The 15,362-nt window shown below is 51.6% G+C and overlaps 1 long non-coding RNA gene across 1 annotated transcript; it reads right to left on the bottom strand.

The window, feature by feature from the left end:
- Nucleotides 1–5,419: 5,419 nt before the first annotated feature.
- Nucleotides 5,420–14,902, bottom strand: LOC143380459 (uncharacterized). Its single transcript, XR_013088637.2, has 3 exons — nt 14,756–14,902; nt 8,894–9,034; nt 5,420–5,636 (listed from the first exon to the last, which is right to left on the bottom strand). It is a non-coding gene; the product is annotated as an uncharacterized LOC143380459 (long non-coding RNA).
- Nucleotides 14,903–15,362: the final 460 nt, after the last annotated feature.

Here is a 15,362-nt window from a genome sequence, read left to right as displayed (position 1 = left end):
AGAAAAATGACTTCGCAGGGTCAAAGAGCAAGTTAGAAGGAGATCCAGGGTTGGAATCCAGGTCTCCCAACTTTTAGCCCAGCTCCCTGGGCTCAGGACCCAGCTTGGAGCAGAAGAATAGGGAGGGCGTGTGGGAGCCTTCCTCACAGCTCTGGTGGGGAGGCATTTCCTGGCCGTGGGCAGCCCCTCTGTGGCCAGCTTTGAGGGGCTGCCCACACTCCTCCGCCCTGGCCCCGTCCTGTGTCTTCCCAGCCAGCCACAGCGGGTGGAGTCCTTCTTGCCCAGTGTGGCTCTGACCCAACTTCTCTGCCTCCTCTTCTATTGGTGAGGACCCACTCAGATAATTGAGGGCCGTCACCCCCTCTCTGGGTCACTGAGGAGTGACCTTCACTCAGCTGCAACCTTAATTCCCCTTGACATGTGACCTAACATGTTCACAGGGTCCAGCAATGAGGACGTGGAGGACTTGGAGGGCCATTATTCTTCCTCCCTGTGCCCCTTGTCACAAGGGGACTTCTGCAAATGGTTACATCTTGCACCTGGCCGTCAGATGGGACTTTGTACCTGCTACTCTCTTCTGTGGCCTCCTCAAAAAGTCTCTGTCCAGTCTGATCTCAGCCCTTGAGGGTGCCCCCTCATTCCTGCCCCCTGAGCATCCCAGGCAAGGGTGGTGCTCCTCCTTCGCAGGAGGAACTCAGTGCCACCTTCTCAGCGTCTCCCATGTCGTCTGTCACTCCTACCCATACAGCTTCAGGGTGACAAGGAAATACGCCCAGGCTCTGTGGAGAGAGAGCTCCCGGGGAAGGGGGACTCTCCCTGCCCTGAAGGGACAGGGGACTGATGGCCGAGCAGCTGAGAGGATGCCAATCCTGGCACATGGAGTCGGTGCCCTCTTCCTGTGCCCTCAAGAGGTTTTCGCTGGTAGAACGGGGAACGGAGATGACAAGTCAGGTGTGTGCTCCTGTGGCTACTGGGAGGGCATTTTTGCAGCTATTTATTTATTTTTAATGGTGCTGGGGTGGCACCCAGGGCCTCGGGCATGCCAGGTACATGCTCTACCACAAGCCACAGCCTGGTCCTTGCTGTTTATTATTCTTTTATTCCTGGTTCTGCTGGCGGAGCCGGGGGAGGGGGTGGGAGAAGGAACTGAAGCAGGTGACTGAGCTGGGGTCTTCTGGGAACCAGTGGGGCCTCTGAGGTGCTAAGGGCAGCTGGGACCTGGGATCACCACTTCACTGCCTGCCACCCTGTCCTCTGTCCCCTCATACTCTCCTGACACTGTCTGGTCATGGGCCACCTTGGAACAGTCTTAGGTCACATCCAGTTAGGCTGCCTTCACTCCCCAGGAGCTTCCTGTATAATCCCCTCCCCTCCAGTGTGGGCCGGTCCCAGTGACTTGCTGTTAGTGGAGAAAATTAGGGCAAAAGTTTCTGAGATTTGTTATAAAAGACTTGTCCTTCCCGCCTCGCCACGCTCTCTCTGGTTCTGCCCTGCTCCCTCACTCTGATGAAGCCAGCTGCCATTTTGTGAGCCACGCTGTGAAAAGACCCATCTGACGAGGGACTGAGGGCAGCCTCTGGCCAACAGCCAGTGTTAAACTGAAGCCCCTGGACCAACGACCTCTGTGGAACTCCGTCCCATCAACATCTGCTATGTGGATGAGCTCGGAAACAGACCCTTCCCCACCGGAAAAGATGACCCTGGGAGGGTGACAGCCGGATACCTTGACTGCCACCTGTGAGAGACCTGGAGCCAGAGGACACTGCTAAGCTACCTACAGATGCCTGGCACCAAGATTTGGGTCAACTTTTCATGCAGTAATTGCCAACAAACACGCTCCCCTCTCCTGGACCCCGCTCCTTGGCAATGCTGAGTCCCCTTGTCCTCCGTGGCCTCTGTTCACTCATCTGGCTCTTCCTTTGCCTCTTTGCCTCCCTAAGCCTCCTTCTTTCTTCTTTGCCACCATGCTGGGAGAGAGTTCCGGTCTTTCCCAGCATCTCTGGTCTCCACACTCCCCTAGACATCCATCCTCATGGTTCAGTGATGACTATGTGGATGGTGACGTTTCTCTAGAAGTTTCCTCCATTGCACCAGCTTATCTGCAACTGGCTCCATTTCTCCTCTGGCCCCCGAATATACATTTCATCTGAATGCTATCCAAACAACCCAAATCAGTCAATATGTCCCTCCTTCTCATTTCTGTTTCCCATTAACAATAGATGTTCCCTTTGGAAGGAGATTGACAACTTCCCCAAATCCCTGGTCAATGCTGGCCACAGATCTCCTGGCCTCCCTCCAATTCCAACTCACCTTTCTTTTTTTTTTTTTTTAATTTAATTTTTTTTTATTGGTTGTTCAAAATATTACAAAGCTCTTGACATCTCGTATTACATATATTAGATTCAAGTGGATTTTGAACTCCCATCCAACTCACCTTTCTTACATGACTTTTAAGTCATCAGATTGAAAAAAAAAAACAAAACATTTTTTAGTTGTCATTACACAATACCTTTATCTTATTTATTTATTTTTATGTGGTGCTGAGGATCAAACCCAGGGCCTTGCACTTGAGAGGTGAGTGCTCTACTGCTGAGCCACCACCCCAGCCCTAAGCCATCAGATTGTGAATGACTCTCAGGTCTCCATATTTCCCACTGAGCCTGCCTGGTCTGTTTCCCACCCAGGGCCCCATGTGACTGCAGCAAATGAGCCTGGCTTTGAATGCCAGTTCTGCCTGTGGCCCTGTCCCCCACCCTGCTTTTTGATACCAGGGATTGAACCACTGAGCCACATCCCCAGCTCTTTTTAAATTTGAGATAGGTCTCACTAAGTTGCTTAGGGCCTCGCTAAGTTGTGAAGGTGCTTTCCTAAACCACTGGGATTACAGGTGTGCACCATCCTGCCTGGGGCCTGTGGCCTTTGATGCAAGTTGGTCCACTTCTCTGGTCTCAGATTTCTAACCCTAGAAACCTTGAAAACTGAAAAACAGCTAAAACCTGGAAACACTCCAATATCCTTTAGTAAATGAATGGCACCATGGCACACACTTGTAATTCCAGAACTTGGGAGGTTCAGGCAGGACAATTACAAGTTCAGGGCCAGCCTCAGCAACTTAGCAGGACCCTATCTCAAAATAAAACATAAAAGGGCTGAGGGATGGGTTTAGTGGTAGAATGCCCCTGGACCACACACACCAAAAGGGGTGGGGGTGAACTATTGACACAATCAATCATTTGGATGAATCTCCAGAGAACTGTGCTGAGTGAAAAATCCCATTCCAAAAGGCCACACACTATATGACTCCACTTATATAATGTTGTTGAAATGATGACATTACAGAAATAGAGAACAGATTGGTAGTTGCTCAGGGTTATGGGAAGCACAGGAGGGCATCTCTACAAGGGCCACATCAGGAATCTTGCGTTGAGGTAAATCTTCATTTCAATGTCAACTCTTGGTTGTGATGTTACATGTCAGTCTTTTGAGGTCTCATAATTGGGGGGAATTGGGTAAGGATATGTGGGTCTCCCTGTAGTGTTTCTTCCCTTCCTCCCTCCCTTCCTTCTTTCCTTCCTTTCTTTTCCTTTGTGAAACTGGGGATTGAACCCAGAGGCCCTCTACCACTGATTCCCACCCCTATTTTTCTTTTAAGAAGTTTTTTTAGTTGTAGGTGGGAACAATACCTTTATTTTATTTATTTGTATGCGGTGCTGGGAATCGAACCCAGTTGTAGTTACACACAATACCTTTATCTCATTTATTTATTTTTATGTGGTGCTGAGGATCAAACCCAGGGCCTTGTACTTGGGAGGCGAGCACTCTACCGCTGAGCCACAGCCCCACCCCCAGCCCCCCATTTTTGATACAGGCCCTCACTAAGTTGCTGATGCTGGTCTTGAACTTGCACTCCTTCTGCCCCAGCTTCCCGAGTCACTGAGATTAGAGGTATTTAGTGCCACCACGCTGGCTTCTGTAGTGTTTCTTATAACTGCACAGGAATACAACATTATCTCAAAATAAAACGTTTATTTTTTAAAAAATGACACCCCCCTGATTGAATTACATGAAACTCAATTTAGAGCCCAGGAGGCACACACTGCCTTCCAGAAGAATACCATCGGGAAAAAACTCCACGGCGTTCCCCCAAGGCACTGTGTATACCTGAAAAGTAGGAGCACAATGGCAGCTTTCTAGTCTTTTATTTTGCCATGAAGGCACACACCCCAGAGAAAGTGAGGTGACAGTGAGATTGCCAGCCATGAGCCCCTGGCACTGCTGCTTGGCGCAGATTCAATGAGATCGGGTTCCGGAGGCAGCAGGCCTCCTCCTTCCCTGTGCAGGAGCAGTGGGAAGTGGGAGGGGCCTTAGGGAGATGGAGGGGGGGCACAGGGCAAGTTGGACAGGGGGAGTTCTGTCCAACAGGGCAACCGAGCCCAGGGTGGGGCAGGCAGTAGATGGAGAGAGGGGAAAGGGGTGGCCGCAGGCATGCCCTGCCGTGCCCTCGCTCTGCCTGCCTCCTTGTTCTGTATCCTCAATGCCCTTGGGTGTCAAAACCAAGCAGCTTCAGACCCAGCTCAGATCCGTTTCCTCTTTCAGTGCAACCAAGACCACTCTCCAGAGCACCACGACTCAGCTCTCAGGGAAAATGGCTAACATTTCTCTGGATGGAGTTTAAACCCCCCCGCCCCTGGCAAAGACCAACCCACCAACTTCCTTGGCACAATGCTAGGCACAGAATACAAAAGTGCAACAACGATTGTGGCCTTGTCTCAGTCCTGGAAGAGCCGCCTCAGTTTATAAAGTGATCCGAAAAATCAAGGAGAAGGAGCCCAACAATCTGATAGGAAAACCGTCCAAAGATATAAACGGATCGTTCTGTTTATAAATGCAAATGGCCCTTAGCCATATGAAAAGATGTTCAACTGCCTCATAATAAGAAAAATGCAAATGAAAATGTACAGCAAGAGAGCACTGCTCACCTGTTACACGGGCAAACCTCCAGGAGTGTGACAGCATACTCAGCTAGTAAGACTCATATATATTCCTGATGGAAAGGCAAAATGCTATAATCCCTATGATTTTGAAAATATGTTATGGCAAAACAATCTCAAACTTACAAAAAAGTTGCAGTTATGGTACAAAGTACTATTTGTTTCTGAATCATTTGTCAACGAGTTGTTAACCAGATACTCCAGCATCCCCCCAGCCCCGCCAAAAAATTTTAACACATTTTTCTTGCGACTAGGACTTTCTCTTTCATAGCTATAGTACAAACATCAAAATCAGGGAAGTAACATTGGTCCATTACTACTACCTAACCCTTGAGCCCATTTGGGTTCTCTAGTAGTTCAGATAATGTCCTTTATAACAAAAAGATCATACTTTGTTATCTTTTATTTTTCATTTATTTTTTGCTCTCTTTGTTTTCATGCGTCTTTAGCTTCCTTCAATATTGAAGAGTTTCTCAACCTTTCTTTGATGTTCTTGACCTTGACGCTTTTGAAAGGTGCAAGTCAGCTCATTTGTAGAATAGCCCTCATCTTAGGTTGGTCTGATATCTCCTCAAGATCACATTCAGATACGCCTGTGGTGGCACATCACAGAAATGCTGCTGTGTCGTTATGGTATCCTGTTGGCTGGTGCACCATTTTTAAAAAATATATTTATTTTTTAGTTGTAGAGGGACACAATATCTTTATTTTTGCTTATTTCTTGTGGTGCTGGGGACCGAACCCAGGACCTCCTGCGTGCGAGGCAAGTGCTTTACCACTGAGCTTCACCTCCAGCCCCTGGTGCATCACTTTGCTGATGACCTGACCGATGACATTAACTTTGATTTTGATCACTTGATTAAAGTGATATGTTCCTGTCTTTTCCATTGTAAAGTTACTCTCTTCCTCTTTGTAATTAATATGCATTTTGTGGGGAAGTACTTTGAGACTAGGTGAATATTACATTCCTCATTAAACCTGTTGTCTTGTTCATTACAGTCATAGGCCACAAATCAGTCAATAGCACATGGCATATATGACACATATATGACAGTAGTTCCATAAGATTATATCACCCAGATTATATAATAGCCATCTTAGTTTATATAAGTGCACTTGGCAATGTTTGCACAACAACAAAATTGCCTAATGAAATGTACTCTATATGTGTAATATGAATTGTTATGCATTCTGCTGTCATATATAAAAAGAAATCAATAAAAAAGTGTGCCCCCCCACAAAAAAATGCCTAATGATGCATTTCTCAGAACATGTCTCTTTCATTAAACAACATACTACTACAGTTATTGCTGTCTGTATGGAATCTGTGCGTGCGTGTGTGCGTGTGTGTGTGTGTGTGTGTGTGCACGTGTATGCACTGGAGATAGAACATGGGGGGCTCTACCACTGACCTACATCCCCAGTTCTTTTTATTTTTTATTTTGAGACAGGGTTTGCTAAGTTACCCATGCTGGCCTTGAATTTGCAATCCTCCTGTCTCAGCCTCCCGAATTGCTGGGATTATAGGTCTGTGCCATGGCACCTGGCTCTGTGGGTTCGAATCTGATATTCTTCTTATTTATTTTGGTGCTCCACCAGTGGGAGCCCCTTCTGTATCCCATCATTGTTTGACTACTTCTTTACTTTTACATGTGACATATTCTGAGTTCAGGTTGTTCCTTAGCTGACTCAGTTTTTTTTTTTTTTTTTTAGTAAAGAATGGTATTTAGAAACCAAGATCTGGATAGGAGGTGTGCTCATTGCTATTGAGATTTCATTGATTTTAAGCCTTCTCAGGGGACAACAAGGGAACATATACCCACATACACATATACATGTATATGGAGAGATATACACACAAATGCATGTGTGTGCGTATATATATATATATATATATATATATATATATATATATATATATATCACATCACATTTTACCTCTATTCCCTAATCTAGCTAGCCAAGTGCTCTACCACTGAGACCTGCCCCCAGCTCCACCTCTATTTTTCTTAAAGGATGAAGGCTCCTACTTGGCTGAGAGGCAGGGGCTGAGGTATCTGTTGGGGAAGGGGCTGAACCAACAGCTTAGAAGTGAGGGAACATTTATTGAAGCTGCTGTGAGAAACGCAATAAAGAGGATAAAAATAATTGAAGAGAAGGACTTTGTACATTCACATATAAAACCATATGGAATGAATTTGTGTCTTTATGATTTCCTCTGTGAACGACAATATGGCATTTTATGGGGGACAAAGCACTTCCATACTGACTCCTTGTTTTAATTCTCCCAACATTGGTGCATGCAGAGTAATTAACTTGGTGTCTTTGAGTCTTTGGAAAACTATAGTCACTAGTCTGTGGACTTCTATTATGATTTGTGTCAAAATGTCCCCCCAAAGCTGGGAACCAAGCCGGGCGTGGTGGCTCACGCCTGTAATCCCAGTGGCTCAGGAAGCAGGAGGATCATGAGTTCAAAGCCAGCCTCAGCAAAAGCAAGGCATTAAGCTAAGCCACTCAGTGAGACCCTGTCTCTAAATAAAATACAAAATAGGGCTGGGGGTGTGGCTCAGTGGTTGAGTGCCCCTGAGTTCAATCCCCACCCCACCCCACAAAAAAGCTGGGAACCAAACGTTGAAGCCTTGGACCCCACTCGTGGTGCTATTGGGAGGATGAGGAGACTTTAGGAGGCGGGACATAGTTGGAAGGAGTTAGGTCACTGGGGGATGCCCTGGAAGGGTATATTGGGACCCCAGCCCCTGGTCTCTCTCTGCTTCCTGGCCACCATGAGGTGAGCAGCTTCACTCTACCGTGTACTGTCCACTCTCATGTTCTGCCTTGCCCAGACCCAAAGCAACAGGGACAAGCCACCATGGACTGACCTCTGAAACTATGAGCCAAAATAAACCTTTTTTTCCTTTAAATTGTATATCTTAGATATTTTGTCACAGTGATAGAAAGCCGACTAACACAACTTCCCAGGAAATGGGCTGACTAGCATTTGGATAGGGTTTGAAGGAAGTGGTCTCCAGCCCCAGGGACACTCAGCCTCTGAAGGAATCCCCAGGAGGAGTGAGCAGGAACTCCCTAAAGGGAATTCTTCCCTTCAGCCCCCAGGTGCAGCTACAGACAATGAACCAGAAAGATACTACTAGGAAGTCACACAGGACCTGGCTCCCCTGCCAAGAGGAGCCCTGCCCACCCTGCCAGCAGGTATGGTGCCGGCCAGGGGACAGCAGCCCTGCGCGTTCTTTCCTATCTTCTCTTTTCCAAAGTCTGTCCTCATTTGGATAATCTATTTCCTTCACACCATTGTATATTTGGTGTTTTGGGGTGGTTGAATTGATACTTTAACCACAGGGTACAGGGTGACAAGAAGCCACATGGAGACCTCATGGACAAGCATGCACATTACTCAAGAGATCTTGATCTTAGAGTCGGCCGGGATTGGATTAGCCTTCTCTGAGACAGAGGTTGCAGATGGGGTGGGTTCTTTATATCAGCAGGAGTATTACTAATCATATCTTTTTAAATATTTATTTTTTAGTTGTAGTTGGACACAATACCTTTATTTTATTTATTTATCTTTATGTGATGCTGAGGATCGAACCCAGGGCCTCATACTGCTGGACTAGCACTTTGCCACTGAGCCACAATCCCAGCCCAAATAATATCTTTTTATTGAGATGAAATTCACATAACATTAACCATTTTAAAGTGTGCAATTCAGTGGCATTTAGTACAGTCACAATCTTGTGCAGCCACTCACTGTCAAGTAGCAGGATCATTTTTGAAAGTGCATTTGAAGAAGGATAAGCTGCCACTTTGGGGAACAACTCCACCCCTAATTCAGAGGGTGCTGACTGGTTCTGTACATCCCAATGCCGTGTCTTTCATCCACTTACAGGGATGGGTATGTGATCCATGTCATCCCAATGGCCATAGAACTTGGTTCAGGGTGGGCTTTTGACCAAAGCCAGAAAACACTGAAGTAATTCTTGGGATTTTTCTGGTAGGGATGGCCTCAGGAGTGAAGGCAACACCGACTAAGAAACAAAGAACAAAATAAGGACATTGTGTGTTTCAGACCTTAAAGCTCAGGGTTGTGAGGACGTTGAAGAAGTGGGAGCTTCATGTCCTGGAGACATCAGGGGGCTTCCTGAAGGAAAAGAAAGTGGTTTGTTACCATAGAACCCTAAGCTCGGGGAACCTGAGCCTGCTGGCTGGCCACCATCTTCCAAAGCTTTGTGGGGTTTGTATGAAGTAGTGAATTAGTAGATGTGGACACAGTGGGAAGCAGATATGAGTGATGAGAGAGAGAGAGAGAGAGAGAGAGAGAGAAATATCTTGAGAATGAGCACACGCTCTGGAAGTGCCATTAAAACTCCTGGATTTTCCTACTCTTGAAAACCCAACCTGGGATCCCAGTTGTCTAAGCTTAGTCCCTTTGTGTAAGATGGCCCAGGCTGGGACGCTGTCTCTTGCAACAGAGTCTTGACTAGCTTAACAATCTTCCCTGGAAGGAAGATAGAAGTATCACCATTTGTAGGTTCAGATGAAGAACCTGCACTAACAATGGTCCAGATGTAGCAGTCCCAGGAGGGACCTGAAGAGGACATTGAGATGACTGAAGTGGTGAGTCACTGTGAGATTGATGTCACCAGGAGGGTTGGATAGGTAAGCCAGGTCTGGAAGTCAGGGAGGAGGATGGCAAAGTCGGCGAGAGGTTTGGAAGGATGCCTCTGATGGTCACTGATGTAAATATATCTGGATCTTTGGAGTTAAATGGAACCAAATGACTGGTTCTAGTCACCAAGTGACAAATGTCTATTTTCTAAGTGATACCCTCCAGATCTCTCCATGAGAAGGTAGCTTATCTACTGCTCAGGTCCCTGAATATTCAGTGAACCCAGCCTCCCACCTCCACCCCACTGCAGATATGCAGGATACATGTGAATTGAACAAGAACAGTATAGATTTTTTTTTTTTTCCTAGTGCTGGGAATCAACCTAGGGTCTCAAGCATGGCAGACAAGCCCTTGCCCACTGAGTCATATGCCAGTCCTACTGATTATCATAATAAATTTACAGTTGCACTATGCTCTGGTGTTTGTTTATTCTTATTTATTTATTTAGGTACCAGAGATTAAACCCAACAGCACTTAATCACTGGGCCATAGATTGAACTCAAGAGTGATTAACCACTGAGCCACATTCCCAGCCTCTTTTTTGAGACAGGGTTGCTGAGGCTGTCTTTGAACCCGTGATCCTCCTGCCTCAGCCTCCTGAGCTGCTGAGATTACAGGCATGAGCCACCATGCCCAGTGCTCTGTTTGTTTTATTTTGGTAAAATATACATAACACAAAATTTACCATTTTCACCATTTTTCAGTTTGGTGGCATTCAATACATTCACATCATCATGCAAATGTCACTGTCATCTATTTCCAGAGTTTTTTCATCTTTCCAAAATGGAACTCTGGGCCCATTAAACACTAACACCCCATCCCTGTCTCCCTCCAGTTCCTGGTAACCATTATTCCACTGTGTCTCCCTGAGGTTAATTATTCTTGGTACCTCATGTATGCGAAACCCTACATCATTTGTCCTTCTGAGGGTAGATTATTTTACTTGGCACATCTTCAAGGTTCATTTAGGTTGTAGCATATGTCAGAATTTCCTTTCTTTTTAAGGCTGAATAATATTTCAGTGTGTACACTACATTTTGTTTATCCATTCATCTGTTGATGGACATTCAGGTTGTTTCTATTGGCTATTGTGAACAGTGTTGCTATGAACATTGGTGCACAAATATCTGTTCGAGTCTGTTGTCGATTCCTTTGGATAAATACCCCAAAGATTGCTGGGTCATATGGCAGTTCTGTTTAATTTTTCTGAGGAACCACTATACTATTTTCCATAGGAATTTTGTGGGTTTTCAGTCAGTGACATTTGGAGTTCTTACTGCAGGATAACCTAGTCTATCTAGACTGCCACTGCCCTTCACCCCACAGTATCTAGAACTGACCATTCTGGCAAGTCCACAGAGGGGCAGATACAAGTGGTGGGGGTGTAGGAGCCTAAACATTAATCCAATTTGAGCTGAACTCAGGGTGATGTGCAGTGAGGAGGGCTAGCTGGCACCGATATGCCTCCTCTTGGGACTAAAGATAGCAGGGCCAGGGTCTGAACAAACCTGTTGCCACATTCGCTTCTTATTGGACACAAACTCCCTCACCTTGCCACCTGGACCCCAGCAACACACACCCAAAGTCACACACATCTTAAGGTTCCCAATGATGTCATCATAAATAGTCCTAGTAATAGTAACATGCATTTGCCCATCTTGGTACTGAGAATTTCAGTTTGATAAGAGCAACTATAATGTGTTAAAGGTGTGGTTGTGTTGTGGTGTAGTGATTTCAGAGTCAGACGAACCTTGCTTTGAATCCTGGTTCTGCCACTTCTCTCTCTCTCTTTTCTGTGCTGGATATTGAACCTAGGGTTTGCACATGTTAGACAAGTGCTCTACCACTGAGAAACAGCCCCCAGCCCCAACCTCAATTCTTTCATTGGAGAGTGAGGACAATTCAAACTACCTGAAAGGGTAGTGATGACTAAGGGGAAAGTGCCATGTCAGGTGGTTGGCACTTGGTAAACAGTAAGTGGCTGTTGCTCTTTGGGGGCACTGTTATATGAGCCCTTGACAAAGGTACAGAGGCATGTCAATCATTTCCCTAAAATGCCCTCCCCTTTAGCCAAGTTGGAAGCACCATGTAGTATGTGGATGCCCAGTCTGATATTGAGAGCCATGAAGAAAAGAAACCTGCAGTTCACATAGTCATTCAACCAAGGTATACTGAGGACCTACTATGCATCAGATGCTGGGCTACAGAGATGAGAGATGTGGTCCTTAACCTCACAGAGCATTATGAGTCTCTGGAACTGGCCTGGTGGAGATCATGGATAGCAGAGCCTAGCATCAGTAGCCTGGAGTGGTCACTTCAGAGGAGGTGACATGAAAAAGACCAGGGCAATTCAATTGCCTGGGTCTCAGGTCTTGAGACCTGGGGTTGGGGGTGGGGGGGCTGGTGGAGACCTGGAAACACTTGGAGGGCTTCCTGAAGGAAAACTAGCTCTCTTGGATGAAAGAGTAGTTGTGTGTTCTTCAAAACCAGCTCTTTCTTAACACTAAAAAGGGCAACGTTGGTAGGTGAGGGGGTGTTACATGGTGACAAGAGAAAAGTAGAACCAGCTGTGGCAGTGAGGGCCTTGGACACCCATCTCCAGTAGCCCCAGCAGGTGGGATGGTGAGTGCCTGGAGGGGGCCCAATGCAGGTGCACAGTGGGTGATGGTTACGGAGGGATAGGCAGAACAGAGAAGTCAGGCAAGGTAGCTGAAGAGCTGAGGGCCCAGCGCCAAGTCCTAGAGGTGACTTTTGGAAGAAAGATGACCAGAAGGTGGCTGTGCTGGTGGCATTAGACTGATGCCCCAAGTCAGAAGCCTGGAGCTTAAAGAGCTGTCTGGGGATTGAGAACAACCTCCACGGCGAAGGGGTGAGGGCAGAGTGTAGGTGTACACAGAATCTTACAGCTGGGAGACCTTTCAATGTCATTTAGTTCAACCTCCCACCCCACGAGATCTTTCAGTCTTCCAGAGCCCACCTGATGGTACCCAACTCTGCTTGGACACCTCAAGGTAGGGGGAGCTCACTCTCTTCTAGGCAGCACATCTGATAGAGGTGCTTGAGCCTCTGGGGAAGCCTGGAGGAGGCTGGCGCGCCGACCTTGGCCCTGTTGAAACGACTGGACGCCACTTCGGCGGCGGCACCTGGCTGGGGATTGCGGCTCGGACGGGCCAGCGCTGCTGTCCCCAGCCCCAGTGCTGAGGCAGGCAGAGTGCAGTGGGCTCTGGTGGAGGTCGGGAGAACTGCAGGGCGAAGGCCGCCGGGGGCTCAGTGGGCTGAGGGGGGGAGGCACTTGACACCGGCCCGGGAGAGGAGGGGCCGCTGTCCCTGCGGCCAGTGCTGGATGCGGGGACCCAGCGCAGAAGCAGCGCCAGGTAGCGGGGCGCTCTGCGGGGGGAGGCTGCAGCAAGGCCCTGGGCTCAGCTCCTACTCAAGGGGCCCTGAGTGGTCGCGAGCGCGTCAGTGGCGGGGTGCTCAGGCCCGGCGCACTGTCGAAGCGATGCGGGGTTTGGCCCTCGGTCTCGTAGCGTGCGGGGACCCCGGTGGGGCCGCAGAGGCCAGGAAGTCAGACTGAGGGCGCTAGGACCGGCCGCGCGCCCAGGCCGCTCCCGCCGCGGCGCCCCGGGGGCCCCCCAGCCGACGCTGCCTCCCGGGCCGGCTCCGCAGCGCCGGGGCCCGGGCCAGCGCGGCCGCGGGGGGCGAGTGGCGGGCGGAGGCCTGGGCCCGCGGGCGGCCGGAGGGAGGGAAGGAGGAAGGCGGAGAGAAGGGGTGGGAGGGGGGGACCCGGCGGAGGAGGCGGAGAGAGGGAGCGCGACAGCGAGCGGAGGGAGGGAGCGAGCGAGCGAGGCAGGCAGGCAGGCAGGCGGGCCGGGAGGGAGGAGGGCGCGCGGGCGGCGGCGGCGGCGAGAGCAGAGGACGAGCCGGGACGCGGCGCCGCGGCACCAGGGCGCGCAGCCGGGCCGGCCCGACCCGACCGGCCACACGGTAATGAGCGCCGCTGGTGGCGGCCCGGGAGGTCGGCCCGGAGGCGGGCTGGGAAGAGGGAGGCCGGGCGAGGGACACGGCGGCGGGCAGTGCCCGGCTCGGGGCACGCTCCTGGACCCCTGCAACTCGGCACCGGGCGCCGAGGGGCCAGAGCTGCGGGCGGGGACGGCGGGCCAGGCTGGCCCGGGCGGCGCGGGGGATTTGAGGGTTTGTTTATGTCCCCGCGGGCTCGGCAGGCGCCCCCTCCCGTCCTGCCCGCTCCCGGCGCGGACCCCCCTCCCCGCCCCCGCCCGGCTCCGGGCTCAAGTTCAAGTCTATACAATGCTGCGGGGGGCCCTCTCCACCGCGGGCCTCAGCCGCGGTGCCCGGCTCCGCGCTGCCGCAGGGGCCCCGGCCCGACCGCCCCCGCCTTCCGGGCTCTGCCCCCGCCCCGGGGCCCTGCTTAGGGCCTGAGTCCGGGGCGCCGGAGGGCGCGGACCCCGACCCGGAATAATCCGCCCCCGCCGCGGCCCACAGGGAGTGAGGGAGGGGGCGGGGGCCGGGCCCCGCGCAGGCTCCGCGGCGGCGGCAGAAAATGGCAGCCTGGCACGACCCGGCCCCCCGCCCCTCCCCCCGGCTCCCGGCCCTCCTCGGCCCGGCGGGGCGGGGGACCCGGGAGGCCCCCGGAGGCGGGCCGGGGGGCGATCCGGGGGCCGGGCCGGGGAGCGCTGCGCAGCGATCCTCCTCTGGCCACCTGTGGCTGGGGGTGCGGGGCTCCAGGAGATCTGGGAGGGGCAGCGAGGGTGGGGAGAGTGCCCATTTGGGGGGCACACCTTCCAGCCGAGGGCCGGGCGGCGCGGAGTGGGGGGCGTCGTGGCTGGCTCCTCCCTGCCCCCGCTGCGGGCCGTGGGAGCCGGGGCGGCGGTGGTGGCGGCGCCGCAGTGTGGGGGCGGGGCGGGGGCGGGCGAGGATCCCGGGGCCGGCCGCGGGGGCCGGAAAACGCGGGGGTGGGAGCATCGGGGCTGGGAACCGCGCGGGTGGGGACGCCGGGGTCGCCCCCTGCAGCAGCCCCCCCGCACACACTCACAGGCACGCGGACACACTCACGCACACGCACCCCCGCCGGGCCGGTGCAGACGTGTCCTTGAAAGCTTCGCATCTGTACAGTGAAGGACGAGGCCTCACCGAGGCTGCGGATCGGGGTCTTCGGCCCCACGTCCCCGCGCCCCGGGAGACCCCGAGCTCCAAGCCGCAGGCGGCCGCGGTCCGTGTCCCGCCCTCACCCCGGCTCCGCTCCCCAGGCCGCCCTGCCCTCCCTCCCCTTCGGCGCGGTCTAAGCTGGCCGGTGTCCAGGACCCGCCCCCGGCCTCCCCCAGCCCCTCAACGCTGGGGCCCGCGGTCCTCCGGCTGCCAAACTGCATTTTGCTTTCCTGCAGCCTGCCTTGTTGGGGGCACCCACTCCCTTACCTCCCCACCTCTGCTGTTGCCCCCCTTCTCACAATCCCCTCCGTCCTTCCTTCTCTCTCTGCTTCAAAGCCAAGGTGCAAGGTGTGGGCACCCTGGGTAGAAGTAGGGGGCGGCTAGTTCTCAGGGACTCTCTCCCAGGCTCCCAAGTGTAGCCCCCTGTGGCTGCACCTTGACCCAAGATGGCGTTCAGCACCCAGTTGGGCAGCTCAGGCCTGCGTCAGGCAGGAGCGGAAGGGCTGGAGACCGGAGCCACCACG

The sequence above is a fragment of the Callospermophilus lateralis genome, chromosome 14, assembly GCF_048772815.1.
Source record: "Callospermophilus lateralis isolate mCalLat2 chromosome 14, mCalLat2.hap1, whole genome shotgun sequence".
NCBI classification, from domain to species: domain Eukaryota; kingdom Metazoa; phylum Chordata; class Mammalia; order Rodentia; family Sciuridae; genus Callospermophilus; species Callospermophilus lateralis.
The sequence above is the reverse complement of the archived record's forward strand: the minus strand, read 5'-3'. Positions and strand labels throughout refer to the sequence as shown.